We start from the raw sequence: 27,393 nt of genomic DNA, 5'->3' as shown, positions 1-27,393 counted from the left end.
TCAACTATACACAAGAACACAGCAATTGGACTATGGAACAATGGGCAAAGGTGCTTTGGAATGTTTATCTGCACTTGTTGATTATGCTTCAAGTACCACACCTTGAAAAACAAGTGATGCGAACTATTTCACTCAGTGTTTTATCTTCTTTATGCAAGTCAAGGTTGTTATAATAGTAGAAAACACTAGCGGATGCTTTGTGTAAATTGCTGATGCCCATAATGCATCAGAGCAGAAAAATTCAACATGTCTAAGACTTTTGCACAGCAGTGGATACAGTGGCTCTCAAAAGTATTCACCCCCTTGGACTTTTCCACATTTTGTTGTGTTACAACATGGAATCAAAATGGATTTCATTAAGAGTTTTTGCCACTGATCAACACAAAAAAAGTCCATAATGTCAAAGTGAAAAATAAAATCTACAGATTGTTCTAAATTAATTACAAATACATAACAGAAAATAATTGATTGCATAAGTATTCACCCCTTTGAGTATATATTTGGTAGAGACACCTTTGGCAGCAATTACAGCCATGAGTCTATTTGGATAAGTCTCTACCAGCTTTGCACATCTGGACACTGCAATTTTTGCCCATTCTTCTTTGCAAGTTGGATGGGGACCTTTGGTGAACAGCAATTTTTAACTCTTTCCACATATTCTCAATTGGATTGAGGTCTGGGCTTTGACTGGGTCACTCAAGGACATTGACCTTTTTGTTTTTAAGCCACTCCAGTGTGGCTCTGACTGTATGTTTGGGGTCATTGTCTTGCTGGAAGATGAATCTTCTCCCAAGTCCCATTTTGCCCTCTATCTTCACAAGCTTTCCAGGCCCTGACGCAGAGAAGCATCCCCATAGCATGATGCTGCCACCACCATGCTTCACGGTAGGGATGGTGTTCTCAGGATAATGTGCGGTGTTAGGCTTGCGCCAAACAGCGCTTAGCATTGAGGCCAAAGACCTCTATTTTGGTCTCATCAGACCATAGAATCTTCTTCCACTTGGTCTCAGAGTCTCCCACATGCCTCCTGGCAGACTAACCGAGATTTGATGTGAGTTTTTTTCAACAATGGCTTTGGATATTTAATGCCTTGGAAATGTTCTTATATCCTGCCCCTGATTGGTGCTTTTGAAGACCCTTATTCCGGATTTGCTTTGAATATTCATTTGTCTTCATGATGTAGTTTTTGTTATGAGATTTACTAACCAACTATGGGACCTCCCAGGGACAGATGTATTTAACCTGATATCATGTGAAACACCTTAATTGCACACAGGTGGATTCCACTCAACTAATTATGTGACTTCTAAAGACAATTGGTTGCACCAGAACTTATTTTGGTGTGCCATAGCAAAGGGGGTGAATACTTATGCAATCAATTATTTTCTGTTTTATATTTGTAATTAATCTAGAACAATTTGTAGCTTTTATTTTTCACTTTGACATTAAGGACTTTTTTTGTGTTGATCAGTGGCAAAAACTCTTAATGAAATCCATTTAGATTCCATGTTGTAGCACAATAAAATGTGAAAAAGTCCAAGGGGGGTGAATATTTTTGAGAGCCACTGTATATATATATATATATATATATATATATATATATATATATATATATATATATATATATATATACACACACACACACAACACACACAACACACACACCATTTATATATATATATATATATATATATATATATATATATATATATATATATATATATATATGTCGCCTCCTTACACTACAAGTTGAAAACGACAAACTTCTATTAGTTCAGAGGAAGTCTTTAATTATATTTTTATTTTAGATGTTATAAAATGATTCGTTGATGACATAAATAGAACTTACTAATGGTAGGAACCAAAAAACCCGAAAGTCTCACATTATCACAGTAAGTCACATTGGCTCTGTGACGGAAAGATGAGTTCTGGTGATGAATCTTCCTCCCGACCTGTGAGGGCGCTAAAGAACGGGAGGAGAAGTATCTGGAAGGGCTGGCCTGACAGTTCGTTTCCGGGTCAGGGAAGTGGGTCAGCCTGGAGGGAAGCGCGACTCTGTTGTAAGACCGTATTGATTTGAAAGGTAAACGAGAGGCAGCTGCAAGTAATAAGGCAGCTGCAACCGTTTATCTCGATATCATGCGGGATTACATATAGGGGCCAGGGTAACGCTGATCTTCTCCTTCGTTTGGGTTAAACGAGTGGAGAGAGAGAAGGACTGAGAGAGGAGCTCTCAGAGTGGATTGTGTTCGTGTTTTGTATTGTTGTGTCTGTCCGTGTAACTGTCTGTTTTTGTATTCAGCACTAGACAGTTAACGCACATCTCCGGAGCTGTCGAAAGGAGAGCACTATCCGGAGCACCACTGCACTGAGCACCTGCACGTTTTCGATCACCCAGGACTGGTGACCGTACCGTTGTTTTTGTTCGGGACTGTGCCCTTTGTTTTCACCCCGTGCTTTACACATTGTTGTGTATTGCCGGGGATTTATTATTTTTGACGGTCGCCAGACCTGGAAAAGAGCAATAAAGCACTTATTCACTGAATCACTGTTGTCTGTTCATCACTCCTGCACCGCATCACCGCGACATCTGTTCCCCTTACCAACCACTTTGCCACACGTGGTGTCAGATCCGGGATGGACCGCAACGCACTGGCGGAGCTGCTGCAGGCACTGGAGATCAGACGGGATGCAGAGGAGAGACGGAGGGAGGAGCGCTATACGGCGCTCATTGAACGGGTAGGGCTGATCGTTTCTGCAGGAGCGACCCCTCAAACGGCTGGCAACCGCGGCGGGATGGCCTCAGTTCTGGGCAAGCCAGCTCTTGCCTGATCGGGGAAGCGCAGGCAGCCTACCAAGCCCTGAGCGACCAGTACATGACTATGACCTAGTCAAGCAGGCTATGGTCCATTGGCTGACCGGAGAGCCCCGGAGACACGCCCCAGGGTGGTGGAAGCGGTTGTGCGACCACATGGTCCATTCTGAACCGCTCAACATGGGGGAAGCCATTGTGGTGGAACAATTCTGCCATTTGGTCGGTGCCGAAACTCAGGCGTGGGTACGGCGCCACAACCCTGACAGCCTGGAGGAGGCGGTCAAATTGGCCGAAGATTTTGAAGACTCTTTGACCTCAGCCCGGGTCGGGATCCTGTCAGTCCCTGCCCTGCTCAGGAACCAACCTCTCTCTCCCTCTCCTCCAACACCACCACCATCACCCTCGGTCCCGGCACCCAGACCTCCCAGACCGCCGACCCCGTTGGGCCCCCTTGCCTCCCCCCCATGGAGACCGAGGATGGCCCCCAGCTGGGGTAGAGGTGTTGCCCCTGCCCCGTTGCCCTACCAGCAGCGGGACAGATATTTAACCTATGCCCCCTCTGTCCCTCCACTCTGTTTTAGGTGTAACCAGCCAGGACATAGGGCCAGGTCATGCCCCGCTGCTATGGAGTGTGACGTGGCTGCATGCAACTGGACACCTGGAACGGGTAAGCAGGGGGAAAACGGTTGGGAGGGGCCCTGTCTGATTGACGTGGTTTTAGGGAATGTGAAAACCCACGCGTTAGTGGACACAGGGTGTGAGCAAACCTTGATCAGGACAGCTCTCTTGGGCGGTGTGTCGTGGCGGCCACAAGGTCAGGTGGCCATCTCCTGTATCCATGGAGACACGGCGGCATACCCCACCCTAAAAGTATATTTATCGGTAGGACCGATAAAACGTCACCTTGTAGTCAGGGTGGCGGAAAAGTTGCCGCACCCAGTTATTCTGGGCCGAGACTGGCCAAAATTCAAAGAATTGGTGCAAATAATGGCAGTCTCAGCCACACACGTAAACATGGCAGAAAAAGGGAAAAAGGAACGGATTGGTGATGTGTTTCCTTTTCATACTGAAATGTTTTCCCCTCTGTTCCGTCCTAGAAAAACAAATAAGGAGAGACGGACCGCGAAATGGGAGGGAGCGTCTTTGAGACAAGGCTGGGGTCTGGTGGGAGAGTGCTGTAATGGTAACAAACGCCAGTCGAAGGGAGTGGGAACGCAGTGCGACCGAGAGAGCGAGGTTACTGGGCCGACTAGGGCAGAGGTTATTCCAGCCCCTCTCAATATACCGGACCCGTGGTACTCAAGCGCGGACCTAGTGTGGGGCCAAAAGAACGACCCGTCACTGGTGCACGCTTGGGGGCAGGTCCGGTCCATTGAAGGTAAGGATGTTGATGGCGCTGGGCCGCTAGTATATCCACATTTCAGTATAAAGGGGCAATTACTATATAGGGTAAACCTAGCCGCGGGCACAGGACAGCCTGTAACACAATTATTGGTTCCCCCGTCTTGTCGGACCGAGGTCATGAGGCTGGCGCATGATATCCCTTTTGCGGGGCACCTCGGAGCCGAGAAGACAAGGGAGCGAATATTGGCTCGATTCTATTGGCTCGGTTTTCATACTGATGTGTCGAAATATGTAGCCACATGCCCAGACTGCCAGTGAGTAGCGCCAGGTCGAGTGCGCCCCGCTCCTTTGATCCCACTGCCGATTATTTCCACTCCGTTCGAGCGCATTGCAATGGACATAATGGGCCCGTTGCTACCTTCTGACTCTGGGTATATGCATATATTAGTAGTGGTGGATTATGCAACGCGATACCCAGAGGCAGTTCCATTGAGGTCCACTAGTGCAGCTGCAATAGCCACCGAGTTAGCGCAGATTATGGCTAGAGTAGGGATCCCAAAGGAGATTTTGACTGATCACGGAACCAATTTTTTGTCCAATACGTTACAGCAGGTGTACAAAATATTAAAAATACGTCCCATCAGGACGTCCGTTTATCATCCACAATCGGACGGTTTGGTTGAACGTTTTAATCAGACCTTAAAGTCGATGCTGAGGCGATTTGTAACACAGGAGCAGAAACATTGGGCATCGCTTCTTCCCTACCTCCTTTTTGCAGTGAGAGAAGTGCCGCAGAGTTCAACGGGGTTCTCCCCCTTTGAGCTCCTGTACGGCCGGCAGCCTCGCGGCATTCTCGACCTGGTGAGGGAGGGGTGGGAGGAGCACAAAGGCTTGTCTAAAAATGTAGTGAAGTATGTGCTCCTACTACGAGATCGGCTGGATTTGGTCGGTCGTTTGGCCCAAGACAACCTCAGATCGGCTCAGCACCGACAACAGCAGCATTACAACAAAAATGCACGGATTCGAACCTTTCGACCAGGGGACAAGGTAATGCTGCTACTTCCCTCATCTGAATCGAAACTGTGTGCTAAATGGCAGGGGCCGTATGAGGTGATTCGGGCTATAGGGAAAGTAAATTATGAAATTAGACAGCCCGATCGCCGAAATGAACGTGAAATTTATCATGTCAATTTGTTAAAGCCCTGGCAGGCAAGGGAGGTCTTATTTATAGCCCCAGGCAATATGAAGGATGATTTGGGTCCCTGTCCAGAGACCCCGATGGGGGAATAATATTGGTTCCGGATCAGCAAACAGAGCTGCGTAAGCTTATTGAGGAGTTCAGCGATGTTTTTTCTGACGTGCCCGGCAGGACAAACTTAGTTGAATATGACATTATCTCTCCACCAGGTGTCACAGTGCGAGAGAGACCGTACCGGATCCCGGAAAGTCGACGAAGTGGCGTTCGCAAAGAGGTATGGGATATGCTCGAGCTTGGGGTGATTGAGCCTTCCAGGAGCGAGTGGTGCAGTCCGATCGTCATAGTGGCTAAGAAAGACGGCACCAACCGCTTCTGTGTGGATTTCAGAAAGGTGAACGCTATTGCTAAGTTCGATGCATACCCCATGCCTCGGGTTGACAAACTTTTAGACAGACTGGGAAAAGCGAGGTCTATTTCCACTCTGGACCTGACGAAGGGATACTGGCAAATTCCTTTAACCCGCAACTCCAGAGAGAAAACCACATTTTCAACACCAGAAGGGCTGTTCCACTTTAAAACCATGCCGTTTAGGCTACATGGTGCGCCCGCTGCCTTTCAGAGACTGATGGACCAGGTTTTACGTCCACATCATGAATATGCAGCAGCGTATATTGATGACGTGGTGATATACAGCTCCACCTGGCGAGGGCATTAGGCTAGGGTTGCAGCCGTTCTTCAGTCTCTAAGAGCAGCCCGGCTGACAGCTAACTTGAGGAAATGTGTGTTTGCCAAAACAGAGACTCAATATTTGGGATTTTTAATGGGGAATGGAAGGGTGAGACCTGTAGTCACCAAAATCCAGGCTTTGGTTGATGCAGCGATCCCCAAAACCAAGACTCAGGTGAGGTCACTACTGGGCTTAGCCAGTTATTACCGCCGCTTCATCCCCGAGTACGCCACAGTGGTTAACCCGTTAGTCGACCTCACCAAAAAGAGTGCTCCTAATTTAATTAAATGGTCAGCTGAGTGTCAGGGAGCGTTTGATACTATTACGCGTACACTTTGCCAGGCCCCCACTCTTATCACACCGGATTTCACCAAGAGATTCATCCTCCACACCAACGCAACGGATGTAGGTTTGGGTGCAGTCTTGTCCCAAAAAGTAGCTGGAGTAGAGCACCCGATATTATACCTCAATAAAAAAAATGTTACCTCGGGAACGCAACTACTCCGTAGTCGAAAAAGAGTGTTTGGCCATTAAATGGGCTACTCACTCTTTACGATACTACCTGCTGGGACACTCATTTGATCTGGTCACAGACCACGCCCCACTCAAGTGGTTAAGCACAATGAAGGACAGCAATGCCCGGATAACTCGATGGTATCTGGCATTGCAGCCCTTCATGTACCACATGGTACACCGTGCGGGGAAAGACCACCAAAATGCGGATTATTTTTCCCGGGAGGGGGGAGTAATGGGGAAGGTAGATTTAGCCGAGTGTTCCTTCAGCTCCACTCTGAGCGGTGGGATATGTGACGGAAAGATGAGTTCTGGTGATGAATCTTCCTCCCAACCTGTGAGGGCGCTAAAGAACGGGAGGAGAAGTATCTGGAAGGGCTGGCCTGACAGTTCGTTTCCGGGTCAGGGAAGTGGGTCAGCCTGGAGGGAAGCGCGACTCTGTTGTAAGACCGTATTGATTTGAAAGGTAAACGAGAGGCAGCTGCAAGTAATAAGGCAGCTGCAACCGTTTATCTCAATATCATGCGGGATTACATATAGGGGCCAGTGTAACGCTGATCTTCTCCTTTGTTTGGGTTAAACGATTGGAGAGAGAGAAGGACTGAGAGAGGAGCTCTCAGAGTAGATTGTGTTCGTGTTTTGTATTGTTGTGTCTGTCCGTGTAACTGTCTGTTTTTGTATTCAGCACTAGACAGTTAACGCACATCTCCGGAGCTGTCGAAAGGAGAGCACTATCCGGAGCACCACTGCACTGAGCACCTGCACGTTTTCGATCACCCAGGACTGGTGACCGTACCGTTGTTTTTGTTCAGGACTGTGCCCTTGTTTTCATTATCCCCGTGCTTTACACATTGTTGTGTATTGCCGGGGATTTATTATTTTTGACGGTCGCCAGACCTGGAAAAAAGCAATAAAAGCACTTATTCACTGAATCACTGTTGTCTGTTCATCACTCCTGCACCGCATCACCGCGACATCTGTTCCCCTTACCAACCACTTTGCCACACCGTCCGAAAGCTTATGCATGCAATAAAGTTAGAAAAAACTATCAAACTTGGAATAAAACGATCAATAAAATACATAGACATCATTCTGTGAAAGTATTTTGATAAATGGAGAAATGTTGTATGATTATTCTAATTTACAATGAGGTTTTTGCTAGAAATTATACTACAGTTCTCATGTACTGACATATAATGTTCGACCATCACCAACCAGATTCTGCCATTTGAATGCAATATTTTATGACCATTTATTTCCCTGACATCCAAAACAAATGAACATGCTGCTACTCTGTTTCTGTAAATAAGCAAAATAACAAAGAAGCAATGACAGTTACTAATCCTTGAAAAAATAAAGTAGACAACTATATCTTGTTTTCTCTGACAGAATGTGTCATCCCTACTCAATTGAGTTCTAGAGGAATATGACAAATGTCAGAAATACATAACCTTCATCATTACCTCAGAGAAACTGTACAATCACACCGGTCTCTGTACTAAAAACTCACGTTAAAGGCACCACAGTCATATTATGCTATTGATGTAATAGTATAATTTGATAGATTTCCGTTTTGTGAAATTGCTCTTAATTTAAATTTACACTGTAGGACATATTTCCAATTTCAAACTTTAAATTACAAATTTCACCACAATAAAGCTAACCTGTACAATGGATTAATTAGAAAACAGTTTACCCAAAAAGTTATTTGAATACACAATTAAATAGCCTATAAACATTGTACATTAAAACAAATAAATTATTGCTGGTGGTATTGAACAGAAAGTATGTAAGTACCAGTGGAAGCAAAGTTTAGCAAATTACATCTATAGCATGGGATGTGCTTGACCTGCCTTTCTGTTGCTGTAACAACATTGTTTAGAAAATATTTTATGCAAAGTATGTTAGTGACATGGTCTTGAAATTGAAATGCTATATTCATGTTGTATGTAGTGCATTTTAAAACATATACTGACAGTGTGTAACAGTTAAGTATATTAGAATAAACCATGATGTGCTACTTTTTTCTTGTCTCTGTTGGCTAGTGGGGAGAATGCATTTAACAGCCAAATTGGGGTAAAACCTGTTTAGGCTACACTTGTAGATCCCTTGATAAACCCCTCCTACTACTATGCACTGAACTTACATGACCAGAGCACCACGTTGCTAGATCTTTAGCTAATGCACTCGTCTTATGTCACTGTAGATATGACATTGTAGATACATCTTACTTCATATTGTATTTTAGTAGTTTTATTTGCAATTACTGTAAACTAGACTGTATGTAAATATGAATCTTGTATTGTAACCCTGTACTGCCCAGTAACACCTATAAGTCCCCTTGGATAAAGACATCTGCCAAATAAATAATAATAATAAAAATGTTGCCAGTCTGAATACAATCATAAGACTGTACTGCTGTCTGTTTTCTGCCTCCCCTTTTTTGGGCCGGGTGGGTGGGTAGGTAGGTATGTAGGTAGGTAGGTTCGTTCTATGAATTTGAAGTACTGTCACATTTTCTGTGACAAATAAAACAACTGTAATGAAACATGAAGTTGTTAAATTGTTAAAGGTTATGAGTTGTTTATTTAAAGTTGAAAATTGAAAATCTGGCTTTACACCTCAAAATAGGATCATTTTCTTTTGATTGTTGTTAATCAAGTGCTCATCTAACAGGATGGAGGCTTCGGACAAACCAACAACAACGCACTCCCTTAGGGATCAGCTTATCCACTACATAAAACACAAAGGCTTGTTTGCATAATCAATTATAGAGCTTCTGATAGGCATACCCAGTACTGTAATGGAGACTGTGTCAAGAAATTCATTTCTTTGTTTGATGATTGCAATTACGTTATACAAGTGTCAATAACAGTGTAACAAACTATTATGGGGTATACTGTTACTCATTACTTTAGTGATAGCTCCACCTATTTACATGATGCACATATGTGACTAGTTCACTGGACCATGGACCTACGTACTGTAAACAAGCAACACTATGTGTAGCAGATCAGTTATATAATGAATTACTTTTAGATGTTCCGACGGACGTTAACTACAATAGTATAATAGTCACTGTCAGTTATGGGGAGACTATTGAATGTTATATACAGTATGCCTGTTTAAGTGTGGGCTGCAACTGTTAATAAACAGAAACCCTTTGAATGACAACTTGACTCAGTGGACTTGATTAACATTTCTCTCCAAGGTAATGATGAGGCTTTGACCACTACAGCATTACTGCACTACAAAATTACAACATTGCAGCACTACAGCATTACAAAAGTACAGCACTACAGCATTACAGCATTACAGCATTAAAGCATTACAGCAATACAACATTAAAACATTACAGCACTACAGCACTACAGCATTAAAGCACTACACCATTACAGCATTACAACATTACAACATTACAGCATTACAGCGTTACAGCATTGTAGCATTACATCATTACAACATTACAGCACTACAGCATACAACTGGTTTTCTCAGTTTTTGTTTGTTTTACTGACAACAATAGTATAATACATATTTTAATATTACAGTGTGTTATAGAACATGAACAATATGACTGACTCTTGGTCCGAATATGAAAAGGTTATTCTACAGTATATATAATGTGTTGGTGTTTATGGTCCTTATTTAACAAAACTTCAGCCAGGCAACTACGTTATATATTTCAAGCTCTGTAAAACACTCTCAAGGTGTTTTGCATTTTATTTTTTATTAATTAAAGAATGGAGAAAACACTCTGGAATCATGACCCTACCAGTTTCAACATACAGCATAGGCATAAGGAAAAAGTATACAATTGATTGCAATGTATTTTTCAAGGGCTGACTGAATGTTTAAAGTCAGCCTTGCCTCTTTTAGTCTTTGCTTTGAAATGCACTACCCAGCAGAGGGAACCTACAGGAACTGCTGAATGTATCCTGAAATCATGTGAATCACTACGATTTTGAAGGCGATTGGTTACACCTGAGCTATCTTAGGATTGCTATCACAAGGGGTGGACACTTATCCAACCAATTTATTTCAGTTTTTATTTTTAATTAATTTTCTACAAATTTCTAGAATATTTTTTTTCACTTGGAAGTTGAGGGGTAGGATGTGTAGATAAATGAAAAATATATATATATATATATATATATATATATATATATATATATATATATATATATATATATATATATTTTAATACATTTTAATTCCAGGTTATAAGGCAACAAAAGGTGAACATTTTGAAAGGGGGCTGTGGCAGTGCGATTGCCCTGCACAGTGGTAAATTAGTGTTGGTGTGGTTTATATGTGGGAATGGGTTTATTGGGTGACGTTTTGGGACTTGATTTGTTTGATTGTATTATTGTTTATAGACGGGCGCGCGATTGGGACTTGCTGCCTGCTATGCTTGGTTGAGGGAAGGGCAGCGAGTGATTGGCTATGCTGGTCCTCAATCAGCAGATGGGCGGGTCTCGTCCGAGTGTCCGTCAGTTTAAAAACATCCGCGGGAGATAGCTCGGGGCTGCTGCAAGGCCTGTCGTTTTCACGGCACCTTTTGATTTATAGTTTGTTGTACTGTGTTTTATTTTGCACTTTTTGTACAGTTTGCTGTATTAGTCCTCTGTGCGTTACCATCGCTGGTAACGCCATATGACCACCTATATTTTACTTTCGTTTTCTGTTTTTGTTAATAAATACTGCGCGCCTGTGCCGGCATTTCAACACCGCCTCTGTCTCTCTGTATGCTTGAACAGCGGCGACCCACACGTGTGACCCGAGGAAGACCCTGTCACAGGGGCGTAGACTTTCTATAGGCACTGTATACAAAACAGACCTGACAATTTAAGTGGTGAGTAAATTAACCTGACAACGTGTTAATTTTGCAGATTTATGAAAAGTCTGACATATTACATTAATTATTGGAAGAACATATGTATCAAAAGACTATGAGGCAATTAATTAAACTCACTGATTGCAGTTGATACTACTGCTGACAAATGTATTAATTAAGAATCTTGCATTTTCAACATTGAAAGCAATTATAATGGCAACACAAATTGATTCAAATCTGGACCCTAAACCTCACGCAGGCATCTTCACCAAAAATACCCTTATGCACTAAAGGGGGAACTACTTTCCCCTCAGAATATAAAACCAAAAAAAAATGATAATATAGCAGAAATAACAATATGGAGCCAAAAACTGTGTCAACAATCTCTGGTAATTCCTGCTGGGTATTATATCTTAAATAAATAACAGGATTAATATGTATTGTATTTAATGCCCTTTATTATGTTAATGCTGTTTTATTAATGGTGAGTTTTCAGTCGCACAGTAAGTAGGTTCCAGATATTTTATTGAATTTAGCGAGATTAGCAACTTAGAAGAACCTTTAAACATTTTAGGTTAAATTAGAATAGAGCATAAATTTCACAAAATTACATCTTCAATTATGCTTATGGTAAATCACTATTTCCTTTATTAATTGATGGATTTGATTTGGCAAGATATGGAACTACTGGAAATTCCAAACATAAAACACAATCACATTTAAGAAATATACTCCAAGTAAATATTTCACACACAGCTATTATATCTAACCACAGTCTCATTTATTCAGAATGTGTTCTGAATGCTTTGTTATTATGATATGGGCATAAACTACAATTTATTTGCTGAAAGTAAAAACTCCAATTAAAGCTTGATTTCTTGACAGTGTTTTTTTATACACTTTGTCAAAATTAAACAGCTTTCCATACTGCAAATCATCATTGCCTCAGTCTAACTGGTAGAAAGCTATTAAAAGTCATTAAACAACCTGAAAACATTTCTTTTCACCCTGCTATTTTTCATTTTCAATTAACCTTTATTTTATAAGCAGTTGCAAATTGAAATTAATTATACCCAAAAACAGAACCAATCTAATAAATGAATCTGATCTTAAATTGTAAACTGAAGCAGAGAACTGTAATAGCTTGCACAGATATAGTGGGGTTTTCCCAATCAGGGTTCTGTAAACTAACCTTAGCCAATGATCCAATCGCCTAGTGTTCAATGAAAGCCATTCAACCATAATATAAAGATAAGAAGCACCAGTTATAAATCTTACAGCAGAATGGTATAAAGCATCAAGCTTCCCCAAAGCAGCTTTCAGGGCCATTTTGTAGGCAATCTAGACAATTTTGTAGGCAACTCAATGCAGCAGCTGAGAAGGACGCGTGCCCCTTGCCTAGAATAGATGACATCCTCAATGCCTTGGGATTGACCCAGTACTTCTCTACACTTGAGTTTACCAGTGGCTACTGGCAGGTCGAAGTTTGTCCAGAAGACTGACCCAAGACAGCATTTGCATCCTCTCAAGGTCTACAGTAGCAAGCCTGTCTAGTTTATCTGGATGACATTATTGTGTTCAACTGCACCTTCGATGATCATATAAGACACCTGGGACAAGTATTCCAGAGATTGGCTTCACCTTAAGGCCAAGCAAGTGTCACTTGCTACGCAACACGGTTCATTAGCTGGGTCATGTAGAGGTACATTTTTAGAGGTGATTAAGGGTTTTAGACAGGTGTAACTGCTTTTTAGACATTTGGTCTAGTGTCTAGTGTAAGAGCAATTGTCTAAAGCATCTAATATTCCCACCTGATGCCCTTAGATGTCTGTTACCGTCTATTGGAGTCTATTCTTTTTTTGACCTCATTAACATTTTTATGTGCGATTGTCAGACTATGTAGAAGTACTGTCTAGAAACAGTAGTTTAAATATCTAACGTTATACCTGCTGCAACGCTGTGTAAAGCACTTCTATAAAATGGGGAAGTTGCGTGCGAGTTTAAAGGCACAATGGCATATCTACTACTGGTTCTGTATGAGCTACTCGAAGAAGAGCAAGAAGACGAATTAGGGCATATAGTGAACGGGTCTACTGCCCCTGACTTAATCATTTAGAATTACCAGTGGATGAATTTTATTGGACGTTTCTGCATCAGTACACAAGAGATTTTAAGTCTGTGTGAAGAATTAGCTTTAGCAGGAATTGAAGAACTTGTTGCAGTAATACCTTCTGAAAATACTAAGATTGTTCATTATCCCATAACAACACATTAGAAATTGTATTTAATATGCATTACATTGCTCAAGATTTATATTACTATAATGTGAACCATTATAGCAACAAAAAAATCAGTGGACATTGGAATTATTTTTAAACTATCACACAGATATGTTTGTGCAAACAGTAATTCCTTATATATAACAGCAGGGAGGGAGTTAAAATACTCCCTGCCAAAAGCACGTAAAAATGCACATTTAATTTGTTAATTGTTAAATTGTCACCTGCGCATGGCAGGTATTGTACATTGAAGCCATGTGCAGGGTTTAAAAAGTCAGCAGCCAGATCAGTCAGGGCACTGTGTGGAGAACCCGACTCTGTGTGTGTGATCAGTCGTATCAACGTCAAAAGTTACTGTTACATGTATTCTGCCAAGTTTTCACATGTTGTTAGCACATGAGTGTACTCCACGATGCTCCACACAAACGACTCCACATTGATAAAGTTAAAAAAATGCATATAGAATATAAGTAAGATTTACAGAGAAAAACAGATTAATCTCGGTTGCATAAGTATTCAACCCCTTTGCTACTGCAGCCATAAGTCAGCTCAGCTTTAAATTATTTGTTTGAAAGGTCACAAGTTTAATGAAATGGTTTTAGCCTGTGTGTACTCAAAGTGGTTTAACCCTTAGTCAGGCGGGTCAGATCCAATTTATTTTCACACACGCTCTTTATTTTGCATGCACTGTTTAAAATATTTTTTTCAGAGTAAAACAGGTTTAAGCAGCTCTGCATAGCAAAGGACATCAGTACTGCATCTCCAGCCAAACCCTACCCCTTGTTAGCTGTACACATACCTATTTATGGTCGTACATATTGATAAATCCTCTCCTGATCACACGTTTTATCACCAAACTCCTCAATATTGCGATCCAATTCATTATTTTATTGCTGCAAATGTCTGATATTCTTTGAGTGCTGGATGCGGAAGCAGCTATCTCCTTTGTTTGTGTCCGTGTTATCTGTGTGCTGCAGGGGCTATGTGTATTGCTGAGATATGCCCCTTTTTCGGCTTTATTCGGCTCCTATACATCTCACTCTGTCATTGAAAGGTTTTCTTGGCTTTTTCCTGAGAAAAAACGACTAGAAACCTGTGCTTGATGTCTTTTTGATGTCGGACTGGAAAGGGAAAATTGTAATGTCGGACCTGGTCTGACATAGGACTGCAAAGGGTTAATAGACCTGTTCTAGTATTGTAAGAATAAATTTATATTTGAAACTTGTATTTTCATTTTTAGTGTGTTGAATTTTAATTAGAATATCATTAATAGTGCATCTGTCGCTGTGTTGTGCCACTACTACTTGGGGTTTACTGTTCTGAATGAAAGTATCTGTGTGGGAAAGTGTCACAGAGACGGCCGAAGTGGGCGGCGTCGGAACCAGGAAAGGTAATGCAATACACAAAACACAGGACGGATGAAATGAAATGATGAAGACGCCTGTTGGCGCCGGTTTAATACAAAATAAAAGGTTTAACAAACACGAAAAACACAGGACACGGCACTCTACGCCAAAATAAATAGACAAACAAAAAACAGACTAAACTTAACAAAACGGTGCACGGACAGACACTGACAAACACGGTGAGCGGATACTTTCTCCTCTTATTATTATTACTACTACTACTGCTGCTGCTGCTTATTTCCTCCGTCTCCAATCCCGTTCTCCGCTCACCGAACACCCAACCACCAGTATGTGACAACGTGCATCTATATATACTATTGTGCTGGGATTCAATTACCAATTAATTATTCACTTGAATCCCAGCACGTGAATTAATAAAGTGCAATTCCCCGTGCTCACATATTACTACATTTTACTTGCACGTGAAGTGCTGTGCAATCCTCGTGCCTAAATACACATATACATTTTTAAACACTCGTGTTACACAGACCCGTTTATATCCCGTGTACCAATGTCTATACACCAACATTTAAACACACCACACGCAACACATAACAGATAATATACACAGGGGCGGGCACTTTGTTACAGAAAGTTAATTAGTTCCAGGCAGTGAGACCTGGTTATTGGAAGGTACTAAACTAGGGCGATCAGATGGTCGTATTGGTAAATTTGGTTATCGACGATTAATTTAAAATTTGAACAGTGCAGGATTAGTTTTCTCATCAGATCAGCATATGATGTTCTCCCATCATTACAGAACCTAAACCTCTGGGTGGGTGAGGATCCCTCATGTCCTTTGTGTTCATCACCTGCAACATTAACTAGTTAGTAATCATTCTATTACCCCTCGGCCACAATCTGCACAAGTTTATTAATTACGTGTGACCGCTGGCTAGTTTAACAACACACTAGCCGACAGCCACACATTACCACAAGGTTTTCTATTCAACAAAAAACAAAACAAAATACACAGTGCGTCATCATATATAAATGCAATAAATAATAAATAAACACACAAACAAAATAACACGGGGGCGGAGGGGGAGACCCCGTTATAAAAATAAACACTGTAGTATGTGTGGGTTAGTACATCAGCTACAGTAAGTGGTCTGGGTTCCCCCATTCATCTTAAACACCCTTTTTTAACATAAAAAATGCAAACAGATGAATACAATACGCCTTGGCTATAATAGCTTTCTTTGAATTAGGTCTAGAGTCTCATTTGTTTTCCTGCTGCAAGGGTTGTGTTCTGGTGTAATGGATTGTTTAGTGAGACTGTGTAGTTTCTGCTTTGTGCGTTTAAAATGACAAGGGTGACATTATATATGCTTGGAAAGTGATCTCTGATGAGTTATTACTATTTAAAGGCTATATAAGGATTTTTTTTATTTTATTGTGCTACTACAACTGTTTAAGTAAGGTGTGTATTTTTAAATTATTTTTTTTACATCTTGACCACTTTTTACATATGTGAGCAGGAGGATGATGGGAAATGCAGTCTGAGTGGTCCATGCAGGTCCAGGTGTGGCCATCTTGGAGGCAGTGGAATGCAATTTAAAAGTTTAAAAAAGTGGTCTAAATGTAAAAAAATAAAACAATACACACACCTTACTTAAACAATGCTTCCTGGTTAAAATAAAAACTACTTTATTATTCAAGGAGTTATTACTACTTTTATATTCAACTGCAGCAAGTTATTTTACAGTATGCAAAGTTAGATTTTTCTCAGGATTTTAACTTGGGGTAACATTTTTTATAGCGGCAATCATATTATTAAGTAGTTTATATGTAGCTAAGGGGGCAGAGCCTCCTGATTTTAATTTTAAAAACTAATACATTTTGAAAATTTTTTTTAAATGTACATTTCAAGTTTAAAAGTAAAAAAAAAAATCGAGTCTGAAAGTTGTAACTTAGAGCAAAATATCACCCATTCGTTGAACTGTTAATAATAATAATAGTAATTTATTATTATTATTTAAACACCGTAGATTAAATTCTTTAAATCTCCAATACTAAAAAGCAAGCAACTAGTCCCTGTCCTTATTATATTATTATTATTGTATATTATTTTTCTTGTCTGAGAGGTTTATACAGTGCCATGAAAAAGTATTTGCCCCCTGTCTGATTTTCTGCATTTTTGCATATTTTTGACACTGAATGTTATAAGATCTCCTCAACCAAAATCTAATATTAGATCAAATGGACCCTGAGTGAACAAATAACACAACATTTTGATACTTATTTCATTTATTGAAGTTATGTAACACCCAATGCCCCCGTGTGAAAAAGTAATCACCCCCTTAAACTCAATAACTGGTTACGCCACCTTTTAGCAGCAATAACTGCAACCAAATGCTTCCTGTAGTTATTGATCAGCTTCTCACAGGAGGAATTCTGGCCCACTCCATCATTCAGAACTGCTTCAACTCGGTGACATTTGTGGTTTTTCGAGCATAAACTGTTCGTTTCAGGTCCTCCCACAACTCAATGGGGTTTAAGTCTGGACTTTGACTAGGCCATTCTAAAACTGTAAATTTCTTGTTCTTCAACCATTCTGATGTAGACTTGCGTGTGTGTTTTGGATCATTGTCTTGTTGCATGACCCAGATGTGCTTCAGCTCATGGAGGGATGGCCTGACATTCTCCTGTAGAATTCTCTGATACAGAGCAGAATTTATGGTTCCTTCAATGATGGCAAGTCATCCAGGTCCTGATGCAGTAAAGCATCCCTAAATCATGGCACTACCACCACCATGCTTGACTGTTGGTATGAGGTTCTTACTGTGGAATGCAGTGTTTGGTTTTCGCTAGACATAACGGGGCCCATGTGTCCATAGAACATGTGTTCCAGAACTCTTGAGGATCATCCAGGTGCTTTTTGGTAAACTTGAGATGAGCATTCATGTTCTTCTTATTGAGCAGTGGTTTCTGCCTTGCTACTCTGCCACGAATCCCATTTTTGCCCAGTGTCTTTCTGATGGTAGAGTCATGAACACTGACCTTAGGCGAGGCGAGAGAGGCCTGCAGATCCGGGGATGTTGTTCTAGGGTTCTTTCTGACTTTTTGGATGATTTTACGTCTTGCTCTTGGAGAGATTTTGGCAGTACGTCCACTCCTGGGAAGACTCGCTACTGTCCCAAACTTTCTCCATTTGAACAATATGGCCTTAACTGTGGTTTGGTGGAGCCCTTGAGCCTTAGAAATGGCTTTGTAGCCCTTTCCAGACGGATAGACATCAACAACTTTTTTTTTTGTATTTTTCCGGAGGTCTTCAGGAATGTCTTTTGATCGTGGCATGATGTGCCTCTAGAACCTGTGTGCTGACAACTTTACTCTGATGGTAAGGGCCAAAGTTAGTCAGATTTATATTGGGCAGGGCTGGCCCAAATCGGGTCTAATCGTTAACCAAAGTATTCAAATAGCTGACCCTAATTATCCCTCGGGGGGGAGGGGGTCTATGTATTACATAGACTCCCTCTATGTATTACTACAACCCACAAAAAGATCTGAACAAATTCAATGTGAAAAATGTGCAAAAATGCAGAAAATCAGACAGGGGGCAAATACTTTTTCACGGCCCTGTAGCTGTTACAGTCCCCTACAGCATTCATAAAACCTGCAGCCTAACAAACCGTTTGAAATGTGAAATGCATATTAATGCATTTTGGCCCTGTACTGCTTGATGTTTTGAGTAGGCTATAGTATATGCAGTTTCATCTGGGGGGAAAAAGTATGATGTGACACTGGGTTAAATTTAAGGATATACAGACACAAAGAAGATTAAAATACAGTACAAAGCAGAAATTGCATTTTTCATAGATGTTGACAAGTGAAGTACAATTATATGTTTTGACTGTGACATTAATCAATATTTAATTATTATTAGAAGGAAGGTTTTAGTTTGTTCTTTCCTGGACAGCAAGAGAGGGAGATTACAGAGATGGACAGATGTCATGGAGATATTGAGAGTGTGGCAAGGTCACTTCTTGACTGCCAATCACTGTAATGGAATAAGCCACCTGCCGTGTTTTTTAATTACAAGTGTGATTACCCACAACCAAAACACTACATATATGGAGGCTTGTTCTTACTTCCTTTTTAAACCTTTGCGGGCCTATGTCGGACCAGGTCTGACATTACAATTTTCCCTTTCCAGTCTGATGCTGGACCCTGTCTGACATCATCAAAAAGACCTAAAGCATAGGTGTGTAGTTGTTTTTTTTTCTCTGGAAAAACCAGAGAACCTTTCAGTGGCCAAGCGAGACCGATAGGAGCCGAATTAAGCCAAAGAGGGAGTATCTGATAGCCCCATGCACCACAGAGCTAACACGGACATAAACAAAGGAGATAGCTGCATCCAGCGTTCAAAGTATATCGCAGACTTTTGCAGAGCTTTTGGAGATGTTATAGTAATAAAATAATGACTTGGTTTGCATTATTGAGGAGTTCGGTGATAAAATAAATGATCAGGAGAGGATTTATCAGTACGCATGTCTATAAAGAAGTATGTGAAAAATACATCGAACAAGGGGTGGGGCTTGGCTGGAGTACTGAGTGTTCTTTTTGCGATTCAGTGCCATTTAAACCTGTTTTACTCTGGGGGGGGGGGGGGGTAACATAAAATGACCTGATGCGCCTGACAAGCGCTGAATAAATGGACCGCTAAGGGTTAAGCAAGTCCGACACTTTGGAGATATGGCAAAGGTCAATATTATCTTCCAGTTTCGTGTGTCACGACTGCCCATTTTGATGAGACACAGCTTTGCAGAAGGTAAATATTTATTCCAGTTTCATGTCTCGTGACGGCCTCTTGTAGTTAGACACAGCTTTGCAGAGCGTTGGTTTCCAGTAGGGCTGCAACGAAGGGTACATTTTGATCTTCGAAGGTGCAAAACACATTACCAAAGGAAGGTTCGAACCTTCGATGATACTAATGCATAATTTACTGGTGACATCACCACAACTTGTTTATATTTGATTAAAAATCCTATTTTACAGATAGCCATACAAATGGAATAAAACATTAGTGTGTAGTTTTAAAATACATTATGTGGAACAGTAATCATGTTTTTATAATTTATGTAAAAATAAAAATACATCTTGTTTATTTGATGCTTCTTGTGCGTAAGCTTGCATTGCAGCAGCACTGACTGCAGCGGACTTAGCCAAAGCAAACTTGGTTTAACAGTCACTGTTCACAGCCAGTTATCAGTCACAGTCACATTTTACAACTTCAACTATTACTACGATTACGACTACTAATAATAATATGAACTTCCGATTGTGAAGTGACCCCAGAGATCGGATGTGCCTCCATGATCATCAACAGTCGCTTGCACAGTTTGCATTTAACTTTTTTTTTTTTGTCGTCTGAGCATTTAACAAAAAAATCCCAAACAGCAGTGGGGTTTCGAGACATACCTTTCAATACAGCTTATGCTATAACTTTGCTGTCGAGATGGTGAATGAAGACATTTGCCTCTGATTAACACGGGCTGGAGGGGGGAGTTAAAGGACGGTGCTCAGTTTTTTCAAAATTAAAATTACTAGTGTTAGCGTACATTTTGTATGTTTCAAACATAATCTACCATAGCACTTCTCTTACACTGTCTTGTGCACTAGGTATTCAGTACATATTTTACTGAAGCACTACAACCGCTATAGGTCCCCCAGATGCTTTGGATAATATACCTTGCTCCATACACAGCAGCGGCACATAGAGTTGCTACGTATAAAGATTTGGTTGGATTTTAATACAGCAACTTTTGTTTAAGTAATATGCATTATGCAAATAATAAGATCAAATTTTGCAAGTGAGTGACATTTAATGTGTTATTTATAGTATTCACACATTGTCAAATGGTTTCTGTTAACAGAAAAAAAACAAAAAAAAACCACAGTGCGTGAATGGCATCTGACGAACCTTCGAAGGTTTAAAACAATCTTTGAATTGCTGGATAGTGAACAAGCCTTCGAACCTTCTAATACAGCCCTAGTTTCCAGGACCACACAATTAACAAGTCCAAGACTTTGAAGGTATAGCAAATGTACGTATTGTTTTCCCATATCGTGTCTCACAACTGCCCCTGGATGGGAGACAGTTTTGTAGAGTGTAGTAGTTCAGGACCACATGGTAAGTAAGATCATGACCCTGCAGAACTAAGCTTTGTCTGTTTTGTGTCTCACAACTGTCCCTTGTGGTGAGGTGTAGGGTTGCAATTCCAGGCCCACACCGCATGATTCCCAGAGCAACTTCTAACATAGTATAAACCCTCTTGGCCAAGCAGGTAAGTAACATCAGAATTGTACTACTGTTGTATTGAGCCTTTGGTTAATTATGTCTTTCCTTCTCTTTTCAGGGTCCCAGATAATAAAACACGTTTCCAAACAATACTATGTTTTGTATATTCTTTTTTTTGTCTTCTGCACAAACATTAATAAAACCACACATGTTTACCAACTCAAATAATGTAAAGGTGAGGTTCAAAGTGGACATTATTCGCTTTGGTAAGTCACCGAGTTCCGTGTTTCTGCCAATGCGTTCTGATCCAGTTTCTCAACTTTAGCAATCCACCACGTCCTTCACACAACAGTGGCCATTAGTGGTGGACACCCAAAGTACAACTGCCCAAACGAAAAGAAACACCAGGTAAAGTATAAACTAATCAAAGTCTGAGGTTTCTAGACCCAACCTCCTATAATTTTATATAGCATTCCGCTACCACTTTGCCACAAAAGGAAGCAAGAGGAAAGAAGGAAGTAGTCACAGAAATGCAGAAATCTTGGTTCAGTTATTTAAAAAAAAAAAAAAAAATAGAGGAGTCAGTAGGTGCATACGAGCTATCTGTATATTATGCTCAAGTGACCCCTGAAGCAGCAGTAGGGGAAGAACCTTTAAATAAAAGACAAAGACAGGAACAGTTACAGGACAGTAACATGCAGTCTGACTCTGAATGTCATTGGGAAGCAACTGAATTACCAAGTTGTTGGCACCTGGTGGCTCAGAATTCAATATGTCAAACTAGGGTGTGACATCTGCAGGAGTGTAGGTTTTGATCAACATTTCGGGGCTCAAGGCTATGTAAGAAATGCACTGATGTTAAGATTTGTAGCAAGGCAGAATCAAAGAAAGCCCAACAAACAACACTTAGAAAGAAGATGTGAGAACACAGAAAGACAAAGTCGTCAGGATGCAAAAGATATTATGAAGCAAGCCAAGGAGGGTCTTTTGGAGTCCCTTGTGCAAAAAAAAAAAAAAAAAATCTTGATATTTTGATCAGCCTATATGATTAGGAAGACTCAACACCCGTTTACAGACATGCCAACTATGGTTGACCTTCAGACCAGACATTGAATTGACTTGGGAAGAATGCTGCAGTCAAGGAAGACATGTGCAGAGATTTGTGATTTCATTGAAACTGAAATGAAGAAAAAAAAAAGGTAAAGCATATGATAAAGGAAGATCTTAAATTTGGTGTGCTTATCAATGACGGTTAAGTCGTCAGTGTTAAAAAACCAGCTACAATATTTTTGGATTTTTTAGAATTAGAAAACACTGATTCCAATGCAATCACCCAAGAGGTTCTAAAATGTTTCCTTCCCCACTTCCTTGATGAGTTCTTAAAAATGATATATTTTACCACAGATAGAGCATCCACAATGATAGGCCGTCTCTCTGGAGTTGCAACACAACTAAGATGAGCAGAAATATACCCAGATCTTGAAGTATGGCACTCTTGTAATCACAGAGTGTCACTTGCTGTGAGGGACACTATAAAAGAGATAGCTGGAATAAACCATTTTCAAGCCTTAACCCCTTCTCTGCTGAGGCCCTTGTAATGCTCTGTGCTACAGGCATTTTTTGAATTTGGGATTCTCCTGGCTTACATCAAAATTACTCTATGTTCCTTTTCAGGTACCCCTGACAAGCTATATATTTTCATAAAATGCTTTTCATAAAATGCATACCTGCATCATATTTAGTCCCTAAAATGCTAATGTTTGGTGTAAGAATGTAGAAACTTTTAAGATGTTGGCTGTGCCTGTGTGGAAATCTTTTCATTGGTTTTAGGGGGTTTACATGCTCTAGGCAGATACCAGGCCACTTTTAATTTGCCACTTTGAAAAACGCAGCCCATGGTTTGGTGAACCCACCTTGATTTCAAATGACCACTACTCCACCAAAAAATAAGATAAGTATAATCCCATAATCCTTCTGCAATTTGAGTCTTTTCGTTCACATAAAGTCAGAAAAAAAAACAACATATGAATCCAAATTAACATGTATTTATACTAAACTAATACAAAAATGACTACAAAAGATTTAGAAGTGAGTAGTTTTTATATTTACAGTATAATCGTAAATCTCGAAAAACTACTCACTTCTAAATCTTTTGTAGTCATTTTTGTATTGCTTTAGTATAAATACATGTTAATTTGAATTCATATGTTGTTTTTTTCTGACTTTATGTGAACGAAAAGACACACATTTGCCCGTTTTCCCATTGGAAATAGTGATATTTCAAAATATCACTGTCCTGGTCACAAAAGCAAAGTTGGTGGGGAATAATAGCCATTTTCTATACTTTTGAGGCATAAGCAATTAGGAAATAACACTTACTACCCAGGAACAAAAAATGTGTTACATAGTGTAATTATTAAAAACAACTTAACTATAAAAGACACATACATACACATCATGTAAAACATATAATTAATAACATAATTAATACTTAATGCAGAAAGCTATCGCTACAAGGGCTGGTCAAAGATGTAATAGTCTGAGCAGATCCACCATCTGTTTTTTTTGATAGATGAGGCTATTTGAGCTGCTTTGTATTTTGCATTTCGCCCAATATCTCTCCAAGTCTTTTTTTTATTTTTTCTGTATTTAGTTTTGTCTGGGAAACCACATTTATCTTTTGTAACACAGTTTCCCAGCCTTGGTTTGTAATATTTGTGTCTGTCCCACATGATTGATATATTTCAAGAATTTCATCAATAATACTTCAGTCATTTTCTTCTTTGGTGAAGTTTGGTTTTCTATTTTTAGCTGATTTTTAGGATGCTGTACCAAACATCCCAGCCTCATTGCTGCTTGCCATTGTGTGCAATAAAGATGCACATAGATCTGTTCTCAAATAGGTAACAGGTGGCCGCTACCTAGGAGTCTAACTATAGACGAAATACATCACTTCCTGTTGAGTTGCATATATTATAATACGACTAAATAATTTGAATAGACTGAGTGCTGACTAAAGTTTAAATCTTTGACAATCACATTTACCTTAGATGTCTAAATCCAATTAGAACCTATGAGTTAAGTTAGCCGTCGCTAATAGCACTGATGTCTGTTCTATGTGGGTTCTCCCAGAAGACAATGGAGTGAAAGGCATGCGAATGGCACAGGCTGAATATCCAATACTTTGCATCATCAAGGATGGACTGGATCGAAGCGAGACCGAACCTCCAGCCATGCTTTCAAGGGATGATCCCATTGCCCTACCATACATCAACAACTGGAAAGAACTGCAACTTGGTCAGAGGCTGATCTGTGACAAAACCCAAACGAAACATTGACAGCAGGTGGGCTACAAATTGTGGTTCCAGCAAAAATTATCCCAGAGACATTGGAGTGGCTCCAAGGAGGATCTGTAGGTGGCCATTTAGGCATATGAAAAACATTGAGGAAGATTCAGGAAAGGTATTGGTTGGTGGCCAGGTTGGTGTTGGGATGTAAAAGACTGGTGACAGAGCACCAATGATAATCCATCCTGTTTCATGACCTTTTGATCACGTTGTAGTGGACCTGTATGGAGAGCTATATATAATGGTAGTGGTGGACTAATTCACAAAATGGCCCAAAGCCTTTGCTATTCCTGACATCAAAGCCAAGACCATTGCACAGACATTGGCTGAACAATAGGTCAGCAGTTTTGGTGTTCCGGAGTCACTTAATTTTGACCAGGGGCATCAGTTTGAGGCAACACTATTTAAAGAAATGTGTACTTTAAGATTCTGGAAAACATAGACCTCCCCCTATCACCCTGTGGCAAAGTGGTTGCAGTGTGCAGGTGTAGGGGTGATGCAGTGCTCAAGACAATGACAGACAACAAAGTACTGGTGAAATGGAGGTTTATTTTTGTAATCCAAAGACTGATGACAAAACAGTAAACAATAATGACAAAAGACAATACACAATGGCTTGTGTATTGCTTTGTTTAATCCATGGGTTGCCCCTGAAATAATATTCCCGATATTTAAACACACAAACATGATTACAAGTCCACAGTAAGTGCTATAGTGCTTGTGGTGCAAATACAGTTATTTGTGACACATGTGCAATATTGTCTGGGTTTAGTGCTGGCCTTTATTGACAACTCCGGATCGTGTTAGTGTCTAATAAAAACTGTTTTTAGGCACAACAAAACAAACAAAACACTCACAATTACAATGCGGGTCTCCTTCCAGTTTAGCATTAACCATAACAAAGGAAAAGATCACCTTGCTACGTCCCCATATATACCGTCAATCATGCCCCCTTGGTTAACAAGTGCAACCGCTCTTCCAATCCGCAGCTGCCACATTGTTTCCCTTCCGGGTTGATGGTTTAGTGTACTGTAGCTCTGCCCCCTTTCTAGATGGCCAACTTATGCCTAACCCTGGGGATTAATTTTGGCCACCCAGTCCAAGGCACTCCGTTAACTTTACACAGTGAGCTCACAGGTCGGGAGGGAGATTTATTGCCAAGAATCATTCTGTCTGTTGTCACGTATCCCCAAAGGAAGACTCAACTGAATCTACTTTTCCCATTAGTCCCCCCTCCCGGAAACATAATCTGCATTTTGGTGTTCTTTCCTGCACGATGGATCATATGATACCTGCAATGCTAGATACTACTGAGTTATCTGGGCATTGCTATCCTTCATTGTGCTTAATCACTTGAGTGGCGCAAGGTCTGTTATGAGATCAAATGACTGTCCCAGCAGCAGAACCAGGAACCAACAAACATACAACAGATAATGGAGTTTGGTGAAGCTAAGCGATTGTTTGCACTCAGCATTTAATAATGAAACAGACAGAAAATAAAAGGTTGTAAAAAGACAAACAAAACACAGGACACAGCACTGGCAGCCAAAACAAAGAGACCGACAAAAATGAACTACACAGACAAACATGGTGAGCTGCTATTATTATATACGTTACTTTTTTACTTTCTCTTCGCCACACCCATTCTCCACTCACCGAACACACAACCCCGAGTGAGTGAAAACATGCTCCGTTTATGCAGCTGTACCGAGACTCGATTACTAATCAATCATTCAATTGGAGTCTCGGTACAACTGCACGTGAATTAATAAGTGAAATTCTCTGAGCTCACATATTACTATATTTTACCTGCACGTGAAGTGCTGTGCAATCCTTGTGCCTAAATCCAAATGTACATTTTAAACACTTGTGCGCATACCCCATATTACATCCTGTGTACCAATGACTATACACCAACATTAACACACATCACGCAACATACAACACAGAAATACACAGGGGAGGGGCAACATTGCCACACTTATTTAATGGCCAAACACTCCTTTTCGACTACAGAGTAGTTGCGCTCCCGGGGAGCATCTTTTTGCTGAGATATGTGATAGGCTGTTCCACTCCATCTCGCTGGCAGTCTGGGCATGTGGCTACATATTTCTTCACTTCCTTATGAAGCCCTACCCAATAAAATCAAGCCAATATCTGTTCCCTCATTTTACCAGCTTCGAGGTGCCCCGCAAAAGGGATAGAATGCGCCAGCCTCATGACCTCGAGCCGACAAGACAGGGGAACCATGAGTTGTGTTGCAGGCTGCCCTGTGCCCGTGACAAGGTTTACCCTATATAATAATTGCCCATTAATAATAAAGTGCGGATATACTAGCGCCCAAGTGCCTTCAACATCCTTACCTTCAACAGACCCACGTACCCCAGTTCGAGAGAGACCACCAGATCCCGGAAGTGCCATTGGCGAAGAGGTGGGGGTGATGCTCGAACTTGGGGTGATTGAGCCTTCCAGGAGCTGGTGGTGCAGTCCAATTGTGATAGTCGCCAAAAAGGATACCACCAACTGCTTCCGCATTGGTTTTCATAAGGTTAATGTTATTGCCAAGTTCTATGCCTATCCCATGCCTCGGGTCGATGAACTTCTTGACAGACTGGGAACGACAAAGTTCATCTCGACTTTGGACTGACGAAGGGATACTGGCAGATCCTCTTAACATCCCTTA

Source organism: Polyodon spathula, chromosome 14 (genome assembly GCF_017654505.1).
Source record: "Polyodon spathula isolate WHYD16114869_AA chromosome 14, ASM1765450v1, whole genome shotgun sequence".
Lineage (NCBI taxonomy): Eukaryota > Metazoa > Chordata > Actinopteri > Acipenseriformes > Polyodontidae > Polyodon > Polyodon spathula.
The sequence above is the reverse complement of the archived record's forward strand: the minus strand, read 5'-3'. Positions refer to the sequence as shown.